Source organism: Macaca thibetana, chromosome 17 (genome assembly GCF_024542745.1).
Source record: "Macaca thibetana thibetana isolate TM-01 chromosome 17, ASM2454274v1, whole genome shotgun sequence".
NCBI lineage: Eukaryota > Metazoa > Chordata > Mammalia > Primates > Cercopithecidae > Macaca > Macaca thibetana.
The window spans coordinates 73,251,663-73,271,653 of record NC_065594.1 but is presented as its reverse complement, the minus strand read 5'-3'; the positions used below and the strand labels follow the sequence as shown (position 1 = coordinate 73,271,653).

Sequence of the window (19,991 nt, the reverse complement as noted above, 5' to 3'; positions counted from 1 at the left end):
GGTTGTCCAGCCAGAATGGCCACTGGGCAAAGGGCCCTCTGAAGCTGCTACCATTGGGAGGAGAATGAGAAGACTCATTCTTTCCTCTGGTTGTAAAACGGTGGCAGGAGTACACTGGAGAATTTATGGTGACCCGCATTCCCCTCTGCCATTGCATATGTCTGTGGGGAGTCGGGGAGGGAAGCGCCAGGAAGGCCCAGACCCACTTAGACAGCCATGTGCTAGCATTTAGCCACTCCACGACATCTGATAGTGAAGTACAGCTGAGGTTAAAAGAAATTCTGTTTCTGCAGATTGGAAAATACAAGTTCTTTAAGGAGTCCTCAATGTTGATGGGATAATCTCTCTCCCTCGCTTAGCTTTGCTGCGTAATTACATTACTGCACACAAAGGCATCATCTGCTTCACCTCACTTAAAGCCATTGTTTTCTTTGGTCTTATGAGTTCCAAAAATAGACCCAGACTTTTAATGTCATTTACATCAAGAAGAATAATTAGGAAAATAATAATGTATGAATAATTAATTAGGCCTGATACCATATTGGAGAGGAGCTATTTTTAATTTACGAAGGCCAGGATAACATGGATTTCTTTCTTTTTTTTTTTTTTTTTTTTTTGAGACGGAGTCTCGCTCTGTCGCCCAGGCTGGAGTACAGTGGCCGGATCTCAGCTCACTGCAAGCTCCGCCTCCCGAGTTTACGCCATTCTCCTGCCTCAGCCTCCCGAGTAGCTGGGACTACAAGCGCCCACCTCCTCACCCGGCTAGTTTTTTGTATTTTTTAGTAGAGACGGGATTTCACCGTGTAGGCCAGGATGGTCTCGATCTCCTGACCTCGTGATCCGCCTGTCTCGGCCTCCCAAAGTGCTGGGATTACAGGCTCGAGCCACCGCGCCCGGCATAACATGGATTTCAAAGAGAGAAGTGGCACGAAGCAATTAAAGGGACAGACGGATGGAAGAACTGACTGCTTATCAATACCTACAGTTGCTAATTGGACTCCATGGTACTCCTCAACAACAGGATGATTAGAGATAAAATCAAAAACCAAAAGCATTATAACATGATTCATGTCTCAGGCCAAAGGATAAATTTTGAATAAGAATTTTTTTTTATTTATGGGAAGACTGAAATTTGGTATGAATTTATCTTTATCTTCAGCTTCATATACCAGCAATAAAATAAAAAATATGATTACCATATCCATACTTAGCTAATGAAGAAAACAGGTAGGGAGTAATTGCTACCACAGTAGTAATTGCTTAATTAGGTTTGTTTACCTATTTTTATTCAATCTATTTTGAAAATAAAGTAGAAGGACTTTTAAAGACATAGAATTATTAAAGATTGGTGATGCTAAATCCAAGTTTCCAAATATCTGCAAAGGCCACATCAGTAGTATTTACGCTAAGCCATGTCTTCTCTTGCTCTGCCCTTCTTATCTTCCCTTTCATGACTTAATATTACTTGTACTTATTCATTCGTATCTTGGATCACCCACACCCGCCACACAGGGAAAAGACTCTCTGTTGCAGGAGAGGATACCCTGTAAGAGAGGTAGATTTGTGAATCACCTTGCCACTCATCAACTTCCCAGCTGCGGCAAAGACGGGAGCCTGTGTTTGAATGTGTGGAATGTTTTTAATCAGACCTCCTAATTCTACTTTTGGTTCTGCCCACCTGCTCCGCAATCCCTAGGGTTTTATTTACCATGCAGGTGTTAGAATAGATGGGTGTTTTCTAAAGTCTTTTTCAGATTGAAAGTACTTTACTTATCTCAGAAGTCCCCGATTGTATGTGTTACTGAAACCAGGGAAGAAACTTTAAAGATTGATATCAGATTTCTTACTTGGACCCTCTGAATCAGAATCTCTATGTATAGCTACAGGAAATATTTTCTAAAAGATCCCTAGGTGATTCTGATGATCCACCAGATGTCCATTACTGTATGAGATCCCTAGATTATAAACCCATAAGGGTAGCAATTATATTTTATCTAGAAATCACTATACAGGGCTCAGGACATCTGAGGCACTCAGTAATGTAACTGCGAACTGCTTGATAAATATCTGCTAAACAGAATTTGCACATTTTTTGTTTGTTACTGAGTTAAAAGAAAGGAAATATAAAGGCAAAATGATTTGTTTATTTAACGTCATGTAATTAGCAACACACAAAACTGACCTCAGATTTAACTAGTCAAAGATATAATTCATAAATCAGGAAATAGCTATGTGATTAACATAAATTTGTTTACTTTATCCTATCTTTTGAATCATTCATCCTTGCAGGCATCGATTTTCGCATTCATTTTGTTAATCTGACCTATATTTTTGCTTTAAAGAGTATCATCACAGACGACACACTAATCTAAGTATAATGAAACCACAAGAGATGTATTCTCAAGGATTCAACATACAGGTCATTCTGATTTATTTTCATAAAGTCACTCTTTATACTTTCTGGGTTTGCTTGTTTGTTTTTCAGTTGCCAGAGGAATTAAAAGTCAAAATATAAACTGATGTAAATTTGCCTCTGAATTAGATCCCTGTTTAAGAGTTTAGCAACAATGTCAAACATGCCCTACCAGGAAGCTATTAATTCTGGAAGCAGAGGCTCAGAATGAAGAAAGGAGGTTGTGTTTTACTGTGCTTATTTCATTATGATCTGAAATGTGCTCCTTTGCATTTAAATGGACAGAAAAAGACCAAAGCATTAACTTGGGGTTCATTAAAAGCAGGCATAGCCTGTCCATTCATTACATTCACCCCAAAAATCTCCTCTGGTGAAAAACAAAATCACTAACACAAACAGCTGGGGTTGTGTGATGCCATGCTGCCTGAATACCATTGTTTGATAGGTTTAATGTCACTTTTGTACTATTATATACCACAGAGGGAGATGTGGAGTTGCATCCAGCAGGGTGGCTAACATTCTGTAGCTAATTGCTTGCTGCTCCATGACAGTGCTGAAGGAAAGACGACCCTGCATATGTCTCAGAAGGGAATAAGAAGATATTTTGTTTATAGTCACCCATCTGTCTGGTCACAACAGAATTACAAACAAATACAAACCACAGTTTAGTGTGTCCTTCAAGAACAATTTTCTCATTATATGGATTCTATCAGCTACCTCTCAGATACAAGCTAATAGACTCGGTTTAAATCTTGTTTACTAACAACAGTATGTCTGATATTGTAAAGCTTCAACCAAAACGAAGTCCTTCTAATAGACTCCATAATTGTATGGAAAACATTGCCTTGTAGGATAAAGGTTGAATTCATATTTTAAAAAATGAACAGGGGGAGGCAAAATGAAAAACCAAATGCCTACATTTAAATTCATCTGTGCTTGTTTTGGTTCTATGAATAAAGTAATAGAATGTACAATAACTTCCATTGGAAAGAATCTAAAATAATATCTACTCCATAACTCTCATTCTGTGGCTAAGTGAGGTACAAAGAGGTTAGATGGCAGTGAATTACAATCCAGATCTCCTGACACCTCTATATCAATAACAAGTAGATCCAGCTGAGAACCTGTTTCATTAATTTCTTCTCACTGGCACTCCAATCATTCTCAATGCTGAAATATTAATAGAGCCTTACAGACCCAGAGAGACTGGTTTGTAACAGCAAGACCAAGCAAACTCATAGCCAATAAACCATCTTCTCAAAAGAAGCAGGACCTTTGCCTCTCTTAAGATATCTGAAACTCTCTGCCTTGTTACTACAAATCTTTTTTAGATATTATATCTAACCTATTTACAAGCAATGTCTATGTACAAGTCACATATCTACTATAAAGCCTCTTGTGTATAATAGGTATTTGGTACAGACACATATTGAAAAACGCAAGTATAAATGAATTAATGAAAGCAAAGTCCATCAGAGTCAAACTAATCCCAAAATATATCTTTTGTTCATCAAGTCAGAGATAGGCCAATTGAATAACCCAATAAGATGTATGTTTCACTAATGTGGGGCTGATGCACCCTAAGACCCAAAGTTAAAATTGGCTAATTGGACAACGGAACAAAGGGAACACAGATCTCCAATGGTGGGCTCTGGTTTAATATGGATAAGGCTAACAATGAATTCTATGACATTAGATTTACCAAGGTCTCTATTCCTAAGAGTCTTTTTGTGCCCACACACAGAGGTGCCCCCATTAGCTTTTGTGTTTTTTTTTCAGGTCTGAGGAACTATGTGGCATTGTACTATATACTTCCCTACCTATCCACACTAGTGCTTTAGTTTCACTAATAGTCTTACTGCTTACCTGATACTGAATGATATGTTTATGTGTTTATTTGTTCATTGTCTGAACTCCTCACTAGAATGTAAGCTCCATGAGAGCACAGAAGTATTTGCCTTGTTCACCACGTGTACCTCAGTTCCTAGTACTTCACACATGTGTTAAAGGAATAAATCAGGCTGAAATGGTCCATTGCTAGGTGGAATTATAAGAAACTCTAAACAAAAATGCATTTTTTCTACGATTATACTTTATAACTTGCAAGATTCTTTGAGTTCATTTTTCCAGATCACCCAAATCATATTGTTTAATAAAATGAACCAATATTATCTCTCATTATTGCATTAATAGTTTACCTAAAATCTGAGCTAACTAGATTTGGCTGATGAAACCTATTTAATATAATCCTTTGTAATCGGCCGGGCTTGGTGGCTCAAGCCTGTAATCCCAGCACTTTGGGAGGCCGAGATGGGCGGATCACGAGGTCAGGAGATCGAGACCATCCTGGCTAACACGGTGAAACCCCATCTCTACTAAAAAAATACAAAAAAACTAACCGGGCGAGGTGGTGGGCGCCTGTAGTCCCAGCTACTTGGGAGGCTGAGGCAGGAGAATGGCGTGAACCCAGGAGGCGGAGCTTGCAGTGAGCTGAGATCCGGCCTCTGCACTCCAGCCTGGGCGACTGAGTGAGACTCCGTCTCAAAAAAATAATAATAATAATCCTTTGTAATCTCCCTGGTGTATGTGACACACTCTATGATGCCTACCTGAAGGCTATTCTACCCCCAACTCCTGCCAAGCTTCGTCCTCAATCAAAATATTTACCAAATCATTACACTATCTAGCCATAAACCTGATCCCAAGGACCTTTGGAAAAATGTATATGGCAAAAACTGTGTTAAATTTCAACCTAGCTTTGAAAATCAGAACACAACATTTGTCATGACCATCCATATAGCTGTAGACTGTGTTTGTCAACATTAACAAAAGTAAGAGATTATTTGTTTTCCAGTAGTGTTCTCCCAAATTATTTATTTTCACAAACTGTCTTTTCGATTTATCAAAAGGGTGAATCATTCTAATTGGCTATGGAAGCATGACAATATAATGGAAATAAATGTCATTGGTCTACATAAACATCCATGTACAAAGTATTGATCCATTCTCAATGTTTTCTAAAGGAGGAATTACAACACAGTGATACCTCCATGTGAAATATGTTTGATAAACGATAAACAAGATTATTCTTTGTTTTTACAGTAAAGGTTTGCCCACACTCTAAGTTAACCAGGTTTGACTATTTAAATTTATTTAACATAATCCCTGGTAATTTGTCCGCTGTATGGGACAGGCTACATGGATGCTCACCCAATCTTCCCACCAGCCTCTTCCTCCATAACAGGTGCCCAAATTCCAAACTTAACAAAACCTGGATTCTTGAAGAAACCGTGGAACCCCTGAATTAACTGACCCTGGGACTTTGCTATATCTAGATATCTGATTATTTAACAATAAACGTCCTTATTGAGTTTGATCTTCTACTTTAAACTGAGAAATCCAGCATTATTTTGCCCTTGCAGAAAGAATATAACAGTTTAAAACCAATGGTTCTAATGAGTTAATACACACTCCGGTAATGAGACTGTTTTATACATCTGCGTTATTCAAGGAATAAAAGGGAAAAGTTCATGTTTTGTTTATGTTTGTTATGTTTGTGTTTATGTTTGTCATATATAAAGAAGAGTGGCAGACGGCTCTACTTCTTCATTGGAGGACCTCCCTGTTTGCACGAGTTTTTAACATTTCCAGATAGTTCAAAACCCTTTACATTATCTGGAAACCCAAAGGGCATGCCAATTCTAGGATTTTAATTAAAAGTTTAAAAGGAGTTTTCATTTCAGTATGATGATAACTGTCTGGAATAATGAACGCAACATAGTACTCTGCCTCCTCCACAATTTAAAGGCATCTACCCATAAAGCTCTGGGCAGGAACGAAGAGCTACCAGAGAAAGACAAAATAATGTGTGTCATTTCAGTGAATTTGAAAAGTAGTTCCTTGCTGCTTTGGGGGGATGTCTACTGGCATTTTAAAAAATATAATAATGATACAATCTACATAATCACTTGTCAGCTTGAATACAGCAGGCCATGGAAAAAACTAATGATTGGAAATACACTGTCTTGATAGATATGAATTTAATGATGATAATTTTAAAGCTAGAAATATTATATAAGTTGATTGAAGCTTTTGAACATTTCTTTTTATAGTTCTGGTATTTTCATTCCTCCTTATAGAGTACTGACAGTTTTCTCAAGTGACGAAAACGTTTAAACTGTTGCTTCAAATGCAGTTAAAACAATAGCAAATGTGAACAAACTCAGCATACTTTTGGGCTTCTAAATCTGCTCAAAGATTATCACCTATGAGTATTTTATTTATTAACATCCTTACATGCTGTGACCAGTAATTGTACTGTAATAAAACTAATAGACTATGCCGACAAAAACTCTGTTTTTTCTTTGCTTTTGAAAGGAAATAAAACAATGGAAGGCATAACAGAAAAGTTTTAAAAGTATCTTATTATTGACACATGAACATTTAGGATTGCTGTTTTCTTGATGTACTTATCCTTCAATATAGCCATTCCTACTTCCTTTAGATTAATGTTTCCATTGTATCTTTTCCCATCCTTTTATTTTTAACAAGTTTATTTATTGTAATTGCAGTGAATTTTTGCTGATGGCACAAAGTTGGATTATGCTTTTTAATCTATTCTCCCAATCTCTGGCTTTTCATCAATATATTAGTATATAGACCATTTATATTTAATGTGATTATTGATAATGTCAAAGCATAATCTGCAGTGTCAATGGAGACTACACGAGGAGCCCATACTTCTACCCTCACCCACCAGTAATAAGGTTCCCCTCTCTCTTCCCAGTAGGGAGGTATGAGAGAATGTCTAGTAAAGAGTAAGCACTTCTGTCACCACTCAGCGGTAACAAGGACATCTCTCCTTTTACAGTGCCAGTGAAGGCCATATGGGGAGCCAGAAACCTCAATCACTATATATTATGCAAATATTTATCAAAGGAGAGTGCAAAGAGTCAGCAATGCTGAACCCACTGGGGAACTGGGAAACAGTCTGCAAACAGGTCCCATAAGAGTCTGAGGTACAGTAAATGCCTACAGATGGTATTTGCATAACTTTTCTTAGACTGTCCATTAACAACCATAAGTATAATAGCTTTGGCTGTTTGGGATGCTTTGCTAATTAAATAATTTTCTGATTCAGGTGTAGCTTGTTCCTTTATAACAATGAAAAGCCTGCAGAATTAATAAGTATACTACCAGTTACCTGCTTGTTGGTTCAAAGGTGCGGCACCATGTCTGGAGAATAAGAATGATTTGAGGGAAACTAAGCCGGGTTTCTGCTCAACTCCAGGCTGAAGTTAGAGTTCTGAGGAAAGACCAAGGTGCATATAAATGAAAACCATGTCTTGGAGGACACGAGAAAGGAAATTTTCAAGACCTTCCTTTTACAACCAAGCTCTTTAAGACAGCATACTATCATTTCAGTCTTCCTAATAAAAGTGCGGGAAGGGAAGGGGAGGGGAGGGGAGGGGAGGGGAGGGGGAAATGAAGGGAAGGTAGTAGGGAAGGAAGGAAGGAAGGAGGGAAGGGAGGGGAGGGGAAGGGAGGAGGGGGAAGGGAGAGGAAGGGAAGGGAGTAGGGAAGGGAGTAGGGAAGGGAGTAAGGAAGGGAAGGGAAGGGAAAGGAAGGGAGTAGGGAGGGAGGGAGGGAATTTTAATATTAGATAGAATAGACTCAGAGCAAAGAAAATTATCGAAGATAGAGAAGAACATTGCATAATGATAAAAGAACTAGCAATAAGACAAAGCAATCATAGATGTGTATGCACCAAAAAGCAGCTACAAAAGTATTTGAAGCAAAAGGATAATAGAATGGGAAAATAAGCAATTCAATAATTACAGTTTGAGACTTTAACAAGCCTCTTTTAACAAGTGATAGAACATCCAGACAGAAAATAAGCAAGGATATAGAATAAATTAATAATATTATCAACTAAATGAACCGAAGTGACATTTACAGGATACTCAACAATGCAGATTACACATTCTTTTCAAGAGCTACAGAATATGTGCCAATATGGATTATATTATGGGTCATAAAACAATCCTCAACAAAGTTTTACAAATTAAATATATACAGAGTATATTCTGTAGCCACAATGGATTCAAACTAGAAATCAAGAATAGAAGGATAACAGAAAGAAATATCTCAACACCTGGAAACTAAGCAACACACTATTAAATAATCCATGGGTCAACGAGGCAGCTAGTTGCAAGAGATATCAAAAATTACATTAACCTGAACTAAACTCAAAATAGAACATACAAAAAATTTGTAGCACACAGTTAAAACACCACTGAAAGGAAACACATGTGTTGAAAAAAGGGAAAGTCTCAAATGGGTTATCTAAGCACCCACTTCACAAACCTAGAAAAAGGAGAGCAAAGTAAACCCAAAGAAGGCAAACAAAGGAGATAATAAAAAGCAGAAACCAATGAAATAGAAAACAGTAATGCAATAGAGAATTATCAATGAAACAAAATGCTGAAATCTTTGGAAACAGCAAGAAAACACACAAACCTTTAGCAAAACTAACAATGATGAAAAGAGGTAAGACGAAAATAATGTCAAAAATGAAACTGGGGATAGTCCTTGCTTCTCTTTGTGATATTTCATCACTAGCATCAGAATAACTGTCACACAATTAATATTATTATTTAAGAAACAATTTTTTAAGGTAAGCTCTTTCTTACAGTAGGTATTCTGAATGTGTACCTGTTTTTCACCTAACTTCTGGAACTGCCATGTCAACCAAGCAATGACATGGTTTTTGGTGATGATAAAATTTTAAGGTTGAAAAGCCTAAAAAGTAAATGAGCTTTGCATGTGTTGGGACTTGGTTTTGTAATCACCAGCACATTCCCAGCATTAAGAATAGTGTCCACTGTATCTCTAAGACAGTCAATATTTGCTGAATGAATAATTGAATGAATTAATAATTGGAAAGTGTACAAACCATGTAAGTTACAAAAACCAGAGTGGGAGTTTAGAATAAATGCTTGACTTACCTGATTTTAGTACAGATAAATTCATAAATCAGAGCAAAAAATCATAGAAGAGATATAAATTCTGGGAATGAAATCTGGCTTATGTATAAATATAGCATAAATTATTGCTCAAATTTTGAATGTCCTGTTGTATTTCAAGTCTACCCAAATAAATGGATAGCAAATCATTGTAAATCTGCTCAATTTGAATGAGATTCTTTCCCCTAACACTCCCCAAAAAGTATTGCAGGACTTAACAAAAATAAACTGTAAACAAACTCAGCTTAGTGAAAAGTGGATAGAAATTTACAATAAAAAGATTGGAGAAATGCAGGTGGCTCATTTTAGAAATTTAAATAATTTAATATAGTGATAATTTCTAGAAAGGAAATTGAGCTGCAATGAAGCATGCATGTCCTCTTCTACATTATCTGCAACACTGCATGTAATTTGCACACATTTAATTAAGTAATAAAACCCCTATCAGTAACATCAGGTTTGGAAATGTCATTGTTGATGACATGCCGCTCCATCAGGATTTGGTTGATTGTATTTTATTTTGTTAACATTAAACTACAAGGTATCTAAGGTACTGTCTAGCACTTCTATTTGCTTTCAAATATTTCTCAATTTAAGTAAAGTTTGTTGGGGTTTTTCCATGAAGAATATAATTTACAGACTGCTATAAATACAATGCCCTACTAAAGAATGATTTTTTTTAAAAAACTGAGATATATAAAGAAAACATAATTACAAGAGGATTCAGTAGACCACAAACTGTGTTCTGCCCCATACAAATCAGGTTGACAATTTGACCAGAGATATATAGCGTATCTCTCACTCCACTACCTGGATTGTTTTTATGCTTGTTACAGAACCTTAGTAAAAGCATGTAAAATACGGCTATGAAACTAAAATCCTAAAGCCAGAGAATAGAACATGAACAATATTTTCTGCTAATATTTCATTCAACATGGGAAATATTTATTATATTTGGAACACTCTTTTTTCCCTGGAACTGAAGGAATCAGGGAAGAGTCAACACCCTCCATATTCCACAGGGAGATAGTGTCAGCTTAGTTCAGGAAGAAAGTTTGGTGGGAGTCTACCATGTAAAGTGATAGATGGCAGTACCATACACAGTCACCTGGTCCTTCAGAGATCACTTTCTCACTGCCAGAATCACAGTAAATGTTCCCCTAAAATAATTATGATAAATTTGCCCTAAAAATTGGGGTCTAATCTTCATTAAAACACATATGCACATATGGTAAGGGTATTTACATTAACAAATGTGACACTACTCTGAACCTCAGTTTCATTGTTGTGAATCAAGCATTTTGCCGCCTCTTTAGTTTATTGATTTAGGAGCTGTCATATTTCAAGCAAGTTGGCAAAGAATGATTATTTTTAAAACCCCTACAAGGCAATGTGATTGGTACTATGGAGCTGTTGTTAAGGCAAAATATCTGACTACCGTCATTGAAGAAGTAAGAAAGTGGGTGGGAAATGAGAGCTTGAGGATCTTATAAAGGACCTGCAAAACCAGGATGATCAAACTTGGCACATGACTAGATATTGGAGGGAATGAGCCAGGAGATTTCCACTGCCAGGAAGAGATACTGAAAAATGGCAAGTACTTATAAGAGTGTCAGGGAGAGTGGAAGACAAATCACGAGTTCCCTGTTTGAATGGATAAACTTGCAGTTTACCGTGGGAACTTCTAAGGAAGATGTGCATCAGCCAGTCAAACATGCTGGTCCATGGCTTCAGAGAAAGGGCAGAAACTAGAGTTAAAGATATGAATGCTTTTCATTGACATGAGGGTGATGTGGAGGCAGAAAGAAAAATCAGTTCTAAATGAAGAAGATATAGAAAAAGAAGAACATGGAGCTAAGACTATTACACTAGAAAACCAGTAGTGTGAAGGAGTAAGCCAAGGAAGAAGAACCAAAGACACGATGGGGAGGATCCATAAATGGAGAGACAGTGGAGGTGAAGGTGTGCTGTATGCAATAAGATGGAGTGTTTCAGAGAAACAGAGGAGAAGGAGAGCTAATATACCTTGATATACTGCATGTTCAATCATATACAATTCCAGTTGGGCAAGATATGTAGTCTGACAATTTGGAGAGAGAGAGAGAGATATATATATATATTTGGAGATATATATACACATACACAGATATAGATAGACAGACAGACAGACAGACAGATAGATAGATAGATAGATAGGTGTACCTGACCCCACCACAAGGAGAACTGAGATATATGAAATTGTTTTAGAGATAATTCATTTATTTCAAACAAGGTTCACTCAGTTCATAGCTTTGACTATCCCATCACTGCTTATGGATTAAAAATAAGGAAAAAAATGCTCCTAAATGTCACACCACAGCAACATATTGCATCAACGACCAATCTTCAAGAGAGGCTTTATTCACATGATAGTTCCTTCATGAAAAGTGAAAACACTAACATTGCTGTAGTGTTTTAAAAACTATTGACTCATCATGCATCATTGTGATTTTCTTACATCTCCTCTACATAGATAACATACATTCTCCATAAACTTTACTTTTCAGCTCTAATTGTGACACAGTGACTAAACCAAAAATCATTTTCTTTTTCATTCACCAAGAATAATCTTTTTGACAATTTTATTGCTTATATTTACTAAGACACAAAACCTACTGACATTATTTAGTACTTATGAAACGTCTTGGTAGAGATACTAATACATTTTGCAGCCATTTAAAAAATAGTCATTCATCAGTATAATGTTGAATTTGGACTGTTCTGACCTCTCTTTTCACCTGAAAATTAATACTAGCACTGTTAGGCAGAAGTCAGTGGGGCGAGGGAATGTGGGAGACTCACATTTGTACTTGCTAAGCAATGCGTTTATTTAAAAAGAAGCAGGGTGCTTAAAATTTTAACAGCCACTTGAGTACTCCTTTAAGAAATATTTATTTAGTACAAAATGTACCACAGTTGTTTCCTGAAGATTAGTAAAGCAAGTTAGAACATTAGAAAATGACTTTTCCTATGTCAAACCTCAACTCAAACCCTTCTTTATCAGTAAGTCACTTCCAAACTCCCTCTATGAATAAGTTCAATCGATCTAACTCCAGCCATATTTATTTGGGATATAGTCAGTGCCTGACAGTATTCGAGTAGAACTCCACCTCATAGGCTTTTTTTTTTGTAAAAGTCACTAAGACAATATTTAATATATTTTGGCATCTTTCCTGTGCAGTTATTTGGTCCTGATGTCATAGAAAAATGGATTTTCCCTCCATTACATTCTCACCTTGGATGGGTTTATAGCCCTTGATCAAAGAGACTCAATCACAGGTAATGTCTTTATGGTACCAATACTGTAAAATGGATCTACCACTCAGAAATTCAAAAGCAAAGGGGGAGGTTGAGAAGAACCAAAACATGCTGGATAGACTTTGGAAGAATCCAAGGCGACTGAGAAATTCTCTCCAGGAAGAACTGGGCAGAGACAATCTGATGTTTGAGGAGCTGAGTGCTTCCACGGAGCTTGCACAGCAAGCACATGAGTTGTCCTCTGATTAGTTATTTGGAGTGGCATGTAGAGGTGAACTGGCAGAGATATGATAGAACTAATGAACCCCAAAACATACCCAGAGCATCCTGACAGCAGAGATTATGAAAGAGTTACCTTATTTATTACAAAACAAAGTTCTCCTTCCACTAATAATTCATCACTTTATTGAGGCTGGAGACTTTGTATGATCATCCAGCCACAAGTGAAAGATTAACAACCGAGAGTAAACAAAACGGTTGCAATCCTGCAAGTGAACAATCTGTCTTCTCTTGAAATTCTCCCAGTTGTGATTGTCTGCTTTGACTGCACTGACCCAGGGACTCTAGAAACTCCTTTTGCCCTTACTGAAGTCGGGTTTTTAAGGTCCAAGTTTTTTTCTGCCTAAACCCTACTGCTGTTCCTGTATCTTTCATTCATCTCTGTCTGTTAGCATTTGCAGTCTCACATCTCAGAATAGAATAGGAAGTACTCCTTCAAGCAGCAAAACCAGGATTCTTTTCCATTTTATTTTGTGCAATGTGCAAATACTATTTCTTTTTATGAATAGATGTACTAATAGTACCTGTTTATTATAGAAGATTTAGAAAATACAAATTTTTTTAAATTAAAAAAGAAAGGAAATATGTAATCTCTTGCAACCTGTATATAATGGCTCTAAATGTCGTTCTGTATCTTCTGAACATCTATGGCACGATGCTTATTTCTCTGGATAAGAAAGTTTTTATGCCCCGGGTTAAGTCCTACACTGCAGGACAGGGCAATATATCTCTTAGGGGTTTGTGGGAAGGAATTAGAGACAATGGCAGGGAAAACAGCCTGCCAGATGCTTCGTAACTTTTGTCTAATATTTTGGAAATGAGGTGGGAACAGGCAGAAGCAATGGGGTTTTCAACATTTTCTCTGTTTGAAACTCTGAGCGGGAAACTCATCTTGGTTCCTATGGCCTATGTATGGCAAGAAAGTTTCGGAGCTTCAAGCAAGCAGCAAGGGGAATCCGTAAGGTCTGAACTGCGACAGGAACCAAGGGCACAGCAGCTTAGGGCTAAGGCATGAACCACCTGAGCTGATGAACAAATGTAAACAGCAGTCAGATTTCAGGAGGCATCCACAGCACCAAGCAAGGGGTGGTCAGCAAGAGAGGGGTGTGTTTTGCAGATTTCAAAGAAAAAAAAAAGAAGCAAGTAAGATTCCACAGGACAGAATCAGACCAAACACTCCACAATAGATCCAGAGGCCTACACCCTAGAACTGAAGCACTGGCCACACAGTGGGGTCACAGAGTTAAGGGCTTCCACATCCTCACTAGAAGCCTCTAAGTCTGCCCGCAAACACAGATTTTCGGAAGGGAAGAAGGATAAAAATAACTGATCAGGAGTTGAACTTTGAGTGCATTGAATATATTTCTAACAGAAAGTGTATGGAAACCTAAAGCAACTTTGGAGGAGAAATAATCCACCAATAACTCATCAACATACATCAATCCAATCCCACTCCAACCATCACTACCAGTAAGGGCGGGGGGACCAAAAAGAAATATGTCAATTATAGAAAACTTAAAAGATCCTATTTTGATACACATCTAATTTGTAGGCACTCACTTTTTTTATCTATACACACAGCACACAACAGAATTCTCACATTTCATAAATCCATTATATTTTTTCATAGGTTCTGGTATCCGTGAACCATACTAACATTTGGGCTACAGTAAAATGATCTCTCATTGTGTATTGCTCTTTGTGCCTGCTTTTTGTGACATGCCTCTGTCACCTACTCACATATCCACTCTCAATCCCTGGACATCTCTTAGGGAGGCCAATGCCTGTTCCCCCGCCTCTGACTCCTCGCTCCCATCTCCCTTGTCATCCACTTTCATTGCACAGATTGGCAGAGACACATTTCAGTCTGGTCTCTGAATCCATCTCACAACCTTATACTTGACTATTCCGATTCTCTAAGTGGTTTTCACTCTGGGGTTTCAACAAACCTTCTGGTCTCTACTTTCCGCTCAGTAGGGTACACTCTTTATCCTGTTCTGACGTTTTTAAATTGGAGGCAGTAGCTTCTGGAATGATGTTCTTTTACTGGCTCTCTCTAGGAACCAGACATTTTCTTTACAATCGTGTTCCTGAGTTTCTCCTTTGAAAAAACTTTCATCTTCTGCCAATGACTTGGGGTAAAGAGTAAAAATTCCATGTTTAATACAGAAGCTGGGGAGGGTTAACAGCTTACATTCTGATGGTTTCTCTTCCAACATGTTTTAACTTTTTAAAATATGTTTTCTTTGCCTAATTATTTTGTTTATTCAAGATAGTAATGCACGGAGATTTAAAAAATGTTCAGATGATATGTCACACTGAACAGAATGATATAGTACAGAAAGACCCACACGCTCTATGTTTGCAGACTTACCTTGCCTTCCTCCAGGTAAATTACTGGCCAATAACCTCTGTCTCAGACTTTTTACATTACCTTGAAATATTTACTCTCATTAGCAGTCCCATTTTGAATTCATACCTCCAAAGCCTCAAAAACTTTTTCATGTTTCAAAAGCACTTTAAAATGTACTTAACTATATTTAAGTTCCACAAAAACCATAGTTTTAATCGTTTTCCCCAATTTTCCCCATTGCAGTTTGCACATTCAAGTATTGCACATATCAAATATGTATATGTATTATAAACACATACGTATACACATACAATTTTATTTTTCTAAGTAGATGTTATAACTTTCATCACTCAAAGCTTGTAATCACATGGATACACAAGCACAAAATGTACTATTACCCATTTTACAGATGAGGAAGCTGAGTAAAGAAGATTCTATGGCCTCCTTGAGGTAACAGAGCTAGTAGAATAAAGGTAATGCAATGTGATGACATAAGCAAAATCAATTAGTTATTATTGTTTTTTTCTACATGGATTCCTTTATTATAAGCATGGATTCCTTTCCAAGAAAAAGAATATTAGGTTAGGTGCAGTGGCTCATGCCTATAATCCTGGCACTTTGGGAAGCCTAGGCTGGAGGATTGCTTCAGCCAAGGAATTTGAGACCAGCCTGGGAAACATGCTGAGACTCAGTCTCTACAAAATATTTAAAAATTAGCATCTGTAGGCCTAGTTACTTGGGAGGCTGAGGTGGGAGGATCTCTGGAGCCCAGGAGGTTGAAGCAGCAGTGAGCCGTGATCACACCACTGCACTCCAGCCTGGGCAAAAAGTTAAAAAAAAAAAAAAAAAAAAAAAAAAAGAGAGAGAATTAAGGCAATACATTTCTATCTGCATTTGAGCTTGACAGACCTAACAATCACCTAAAACACTCTCCCCTATTAATCATCTATTACACAGTAACACACTGAACATCACAGGGAGTGGTAGATATGCCTGCAAAAATCAAAACTCCTGCTCTGAAGGCATTTTCACTCGCGCTGGAGCCGCTTACATAAAATGAATATATAGCTAAATTTATGTTCCCAAAAGATATGAATGAAAAAAAAAATACAGGAAAAAAATCTTCCAAAATTTTCTCTTTTGAGAAAAGCCAGGATGATTGGTATTAAAGGCTCAAGAGATGCAAATTTGATGACTGCATATTCCTACATGATAAAATTAGACATAATTGAATTACTTCAAGATGGGTTTTTCAATGTAGGCCTTTAGAGTCATGCTGCATAGGTTCAAATTCCCACTCCACTACTTAAGGGCAGTGGGACCTGTGGCTGGTTCCTTCATTTCATTGTGTCTCACTGTCCTCATCCATAAAGGGGGAAGACAGCCACCTCTTGGTATTGTAAGGATGAAATGAGAGAACATAAGAAGCATTTACACCAGTCTCCAGCACACTGTAAATACTCAGTAAATGTTAACGTTTTATTTTCCTTTAAGACAAGGTCTCACTGTGTCACCCAGGCTAGAGTACAGTGGCGCAGTCACAGCTCACTGCAGCCTCGATCTCCCAGGCTCAAGAAATCATTCCACCTCAGCCTTGAGTAGCCGGCACTACAAGCATTCACCACCATACCCAGCTAATTTTTCATTTTCTGTAGAGATAGGGTCTTGCTATGTTGCCTATGCTGGTCTCTAACTCCTGAATGGAAGTGATCTTCCTGCCTTGGCGTCCCAAAATGCTGGGATTATAGCCATGAGCCACCGCACCCGGCCAATGTTAACTATTATCACAAAAATTGCAAGCATGGATTCCTTTCCAAGAAAAAGAATGTTCAATTACGCCATATCCCATGAGGCAGTCACCAACAGACCACTCGTAACCAGTCACTTCCTGGTTCTTCAAAGATACACGTGCATAAGACACCATCTATTCTCAGATAACACCAACATACAGTAGTCCATAGTCTAGTGTAACCAGAAGAAATGTGATATATAATTATTTACACTGTTTTGAGACAGCCTGCTGCCCAGGCTGGAGAGCAGTGGCACAAACATGGCTCACTGCAGCCTCAATCTCCTGGACTCAAGCGATCCTCCAGCCTTAGCCTCCTGAGTAGCTGGGACCACAGGCACACACCACTACATTAGGCTAATTTTTTTTTCCTTTTTTTGGTAGAGATGGGGACTTGTCATATTGCTCAGGCTGATTTTGAGCTCCTGAGCTCAAGCAATTCACCCACCTCTGCTTCCAAAACATTACAGGCTTGAGCCACCATACCTGGCCAATTATTCACATTTTTAAAAATAGAAAATACTTATTTTGCCCAGAGAATAACGTGGTGCTAAAAGTGTTATCTATCCATGGAGATGGAGTCAAGCATTAAACAAATTAACTATTTTTCCCATCTCCTTTCTATTCACTGATAACTCAATAGCAGATAATAAAAAACAAATTTAATTATAGTTCCAATAAATGAAAAGGGGAAAAAAGTAAAACCAAAAGGTACATTTAAACAATTACAAAATGGAACAGTTTTATTCACCAATGCTGTTCATTTCAGATATCTTTTAAACTAAGCAAACATAACCTGCAGCAAATAAAAACCACCTAAGAGCAACTTAAAACTCCTACTTGCCCAGCTTGCAGAAATTCAGTGCACAATGAAGGTGATTCACTCTGTTCGAGGGAAATGGAATGACCTGTCTTGATTTTACAGTCACCACATTATCTACCAAATGGAGGAAACTGGGTTATACACTACAAAAAGCAGGAGGAAACTTACTTTCTTATTTCTTGCTGTTTTCCAAAAACTTCAGATTTGGAGCTGGCACTCAGAAGCCTGTATAGAGGATTCATTAAATTCTCCTAATGCTGCTTGCTGATGTAGCCTGGTGACCCATGATCTCATGCACCAACTCAATTCTATAGAGTAATCAGATACACATTTCATTCTTGCACCTGTATCCATCTCCCAACAAGTCAATTCCATGTACTGGTCTCAACACGATTACATTATTGACATTTCTCAGCTGAAAGGCTCCTGCAAATACCATCCAATTTTCTAGTTCTTTCTGAAAAGATCAAAAGATACACCTTGCATAGTAGACAAGAATTTACACTGATGGTTGTCTTTTGTCTTGAATACCAATGCTGCTGGCCGTGTTTGCCTGGAGCTAACAGGTAAGTCTCTACGATAACCAACTGCATTCAGTCAACTAGAGTGACTTTTACTGGACATAAAATATGTTTGTGCTTGCGAATGCTTTTTCAGCTTGAACAACCTTGAGGCAATGATCTTCAAGGCCTCCTAATTAGGGAGGTTGGCAATCAAATGAGGAACCTTGCCCTTGGTAATCAAACATATGTCATGCCTGAAAGGGAAATGCCTTCTTCACTGGATCATGGCTCACATGAAGAATTTGCTATTATAGGCACAAAGTCCAAATCTGTTTTCAACAGAGCTCTTGCTTGTTCCTTGTTCAAGGAAATTATCTTGAACTCTTGCTCTACTGGAGACAAAATAAGGGTGTCGTATCTTGGAATGTATTGCTAAAAGTCTGAGATTTCTTTTAATGAGCTAGATGATTAATTATATGAATTCACCTAAATGGGTGATGTTATTTCACCCAGCTCCATTCATTATCTTGCAACAAATGAGGACCAAATCTCCTTCTGTACCTCTGGTCTCTCTGCAAAGGCCAAGATTATATTTAAAACTGGCTGTGGAAATTTCCTACTTGTACATGCCTCGGATACAATTGCAGGACTAAACTCCTCCTCCCCTTTAACCCAGGTCTTCCTCATGGTATCTCTATTTCCAGCTAAGACACCACCATTCTCTGAGTTCCCTGTGTTCAATATCACAGAGCCTCCATCCACTGCCCCAGTCCTATTTACTTGTCCCGTAACCCAACCACTACCAAGGCCTATTTCTCACATCCTGCCATGTCTTTCTCCAATATTTCTCACATGCAACCCATACTTCCTTTTTCTTTCCCTTCCCCTATACCGTGTAGCACCACCCTGCCCCAGAACATCACCATTTCCACACTGGACTGCTACAACATCTCCCTGTTCCCCAGCTCCCACACAGAACCCCAGTCAATACACTGCTGCACAATTATTTTCTTAAAGCATAGTTCTAGTCCCATCACTTCTCTGGCAAAAGCCTTTCAAAACATTTGAGAGCCTGTGGAGTTAAAAAACACTTCACCTTGATAAAGGTGATTTCTTTGTCTGCCTATCCACATCCCAAACTGTTCTATTGTGGATCTCTCCATGGGAGTTCATTTGCTCATTTGATGCAAACATCTAAATGCTCACTTTCCTTGACTTCTCTTCCTTACCTCCCAAAGTCTATTTATTCTTTAAGGCCAACCCAAATGCTGCCTTTTCCATAAAAACCCTTCCTGACTTGACCAGAATAATACAGCTGCCCTCTTTTTGAATGTATCACTTAGCTTATGTCACATCGTATTTCACCTAGTGTCATGTGTGTTCTTACCCTGTAGCCTCACAGTAGCACACACCTTTCACTTCTAAGTGACAGTCATACACATCGGCTGAAAATGGCTATTTATCCCCCTGATTTCAATGCTTTTATCTTGAGTACAATAAGTACTTATG

At 38.0% G+C, this 19,991-nt stretch overlaps 1 protein-coding gene across 4 annotated transcripts in view; it reads right to left on the bottom strand.

Moving 5' to 3' along the window:
- Window positions 1-19,991, bottom strand: part of GPC6 (glypican 6) — a 1,170,736-nt gene that overhangs the window by 1,020,582 nt on the left and 130,163 nt on the right. Inside the window, exon 2 of one of the 4 annotated variants that reach the window (XM_050766551.1) lies at window positions 7,617-7,718. The exons of the other annotated variants lie outside the window; for them this stretch is intronic. The gene's annotated coding sequence lies outside the window, so the exon portion shown is untranslated. The remainder of the gene's footprint in view (window positions 1-7,616; window positions 7,719-19,991) is intronic. 4 annotated transcript variants of the gene reach the window in all.